The sequence below is a fragment of the Procambarus clarkii genome, chromosome 79, assembly GCF_040958095.1.
Source record: "Procambarus clarkii isolate CNS0578487 chromosome 79, FALCON_Pclarkii_2.0, whole genome shotgun sequence".
NCBI classification, from domain to species: Eukaryota; Metazoa; Arthropoda; class Malacostraca; order Decapoda; family Cambaridae; genus Procambarus; species Procambarus clarkii.
The window spans coordinates 5032524-5035584 of NC_091228.1; positions in this window are offsets into that span (position 1 = coordinate 5032524).

The following is a 3061-nucleotide window of genomic DNA, read 5'->3' on the forward strand; positions in this document are numbered from 1 at the left end:
CCCAGTTCCTTGTCCTCGTATCCCAGCTCCTTGTCCTTGTATTCCAGCTCCTTGTCCTCATATCCCAGTTCCTTGTACTCGTATCCCCAGCTCCTTGTCCTCATAACCCAGTTCCTTGTCCTCATATCCCAGCTCCTTGTCCTCATATCCCAGTTCCTTGTCCTCGTATCCCAGCTCCTTGTCCTTGTATTCCAGCTCCTTGTCCTCGTATCCCAGCTCCTTGTCCTTGTATTCCAGCTCCTTGTCCTCGTATCCCAGCTCCTTGTCCTCATATCCCAGTTCCTTGTCCTCGTATCCCAGCTCCTTGTCCTCATATCCCAGCTCCTTGTCCTCATATCCCAGCTCCTTGTCTTCGTATCCCAGCTCCTTGTCCTCGTATCCTAGCTCCTTGTCCTCGTATCCTAGCTCCTTGTCCTCGTATCCCAGCTCCTTGTCCTCATATCCCAGCTCCCTGTCCTCATATCCCAGCTCCTTGTCCTCGTATCCCAGCTCCTTGTCCTCGTATCCCAGCTCCTTGTCCTCATATCCCAGCTCCTTGTCCTCATATCCCAGCTCCTTGTCCTCATATCCCAGTTCCTTGTACTCGTATCCCCAGCTCCTTGTCCTCGTACCCCAGCTCCTTGTCCTCGTATCCCAGCTCCTTGTCCTCGTATCCCAGCTCCTTGTACTCATATCCCAGTTCCTTGTCCTCGTATCCTAGCTCCTTGTCCTCATATCCCAGTTCCTTGTCCTCGTATCCCAGCTCCTTGTCCTCGTATCCCAGCTCCTTGTACTCATATCCCAGCTCCTTGTCATCGTATCCCAGCTCCTTGTCCTCGTATCCCAGCTCCTTGTCCTCGTATCCCAGCTCCTTGTCCTCGTATCCCAGCTCCTTGTACTCATATCCCAGCTCCTTGTCCTCGTATCCCAGCTCCTTGTCCTCGTATCCCAGCTCCTTGTCCTCGTATCCCAGCTCCTTGTCCTCATATCCCAGCTCCTTGTCCTCATATCTCAGCTCCTTGTCCTCGTATCCCAGCTCCTTGTCCTCGTATCCCAGCTCCTTGTCCTCGTATCCCAGCTCCTTGTCCTCGTATCCCAGCTCCTTGTCCTCATATCCCAACTCCTTGTCCTCGTATCCCAGCTCCTTGTCCTCATATCCCAGCTCCTTGTCCTCGTATCTCAGCTCCTTGTCCTCGTATCCCAGCTCCTTGTCCTCGTATCCCAGCTCCTAGTCCTCGTATCCCAGCTCCTAGTCCTCGTATCCCAGCTCCTTGTCCTCGTATATCTTCCAATCGGGTACTGGCAGAACAGGCTACACCCTTCACTTACTTTCTCTAATATATTGATATATTGCTAACCTATTTCTGGCTTATTGAGTCCCTTTCCAATTCTATTTTCCTATTCACGTTTCCTGTTTAAATTCCAATTTCCATTCCCATTTCCTGGCGCCAATTTTCGCTTGGTTTCCAGGTCATCAGCGCCATTTCCTGATTCGCTGTCTGATTTCCTGATTACCGTTCTCATTTTCGAGTACCCAAGCTCTGATTTCTCTCTCTCTCTCTCTCTCTCTCTCTTTCTCTCTCTCTCTCTCTCTCTCTCTCTCTCTCTCTCTCTCTCTCTCTCTCTCTCTCTCTCTCTCTTTCTCTCTCTCTCTCTCTCTCTCTCTCTCTCCCTCTCTCTCTCTCTCTCTCTCTCTCTCTCTCTCTCTCTCTCTCTCTCTCTCTCTGTCTCTCTCTCTCTCTCTCTCACTCAGACGAGGGCTGTCGAATGAAGTACCCGGTGAAAATGCAAGCGAGAGCTGTTATCCTACCTCAGTTCATTTGAAATCTATTCCTTGAGTGGTTCCAAGTCCAAGCTCACTATAGAAACACAAGGAAAGTTCAGGAAAACGATAGAATCACCTGGTGGCAGCCTCGACCGACGAAACCGCTATATCAAAGACGCTTATGGAAGAACTTAAGACTCCTAAAGACATAGAACATGAACAGGAATTTAAAGCGTATTAGAACACAATATTAAGATTAAGCGTTGTGGAAAACATCATCTTAGGTGGCTACCGTTACCTGTGGCAGGTGGCTATCGTTACCTGTGGCAGGTGGCTACTGTTACATGTGGCAGGTGGCTACCGTTACCTGTGGCAGGTGGCTACCGTTACCTGTGGCAGGTGGCTACCGTTACCTGTGGCAGGTGGCTACCGTTACCTGTGGCAGGTGGCTACCGTTACCTGTGGCAGGTGGCTACCGTTACCTGTGGCAGGTGGCTACCGTTACCTGTGGCAGGTGGCTACCGTTACCTGTGGCAGGTGGCTACCGTTACCTGTGGCAGGTGGCTACCGTTACCTGTGGCAGGTGGCTACCGTTACCTGTGGCAGGTGGCTACCGTTACCTGTGGCAGGTGGCTACCGTTACCTGTGGCAGGTGGCTACCGTTACCTGTGGTAGGTGGCTACCGTTACCTGTGGCAGGTGGCTACCGTTACCTGTGGCAGGTGGCTACCGTTACCTGTGGCAGGTGGCTACCGTTACCTGTGGCAGGTGGCTACCGTTACCTGTGGCAGGTGGCTACCGTTACCTGTGGCAGGTGGCTATCGTTACCTGTGGCAGGTGGCTACCGTTACCTGTGGCAGGTGGCTACCGTTACCTGTGGCAGGTGGCTACCGTTACCTGTGGTAGGTGGCTACCGTTACCTGTGGCAGGTGGCTACCGTTACCTGTGGCAGGTGGCTACCGTTACCTGTGGCAGGTGGCTACAGGTGACGGATCTCCCAATCCTGAGCACTCCAGGTGCAAACTCTGTGAGCAGGAACTGCGGCATGATCTCCCACACTACATCACCGAATGTCCAGTTATTAGACCATTCAGACCAGTTGGCATGAGGTACCTGGAGCTTTGCAATTACTTTATTACCTCTCGTGTTCATGATGATATCCTGAACATACAAAGTTTCCTCTCAATCCGTCCACCTGTCCCACAGAACATCCCTCTTCTAGCATTCTCCTGTCCCCTATTCCCCTGTCCCCTATTCCCCTATCCCCTGTCTAATCCTCCACAATTAAAACCAATATCTGTCCAGGACAGTAAATAGG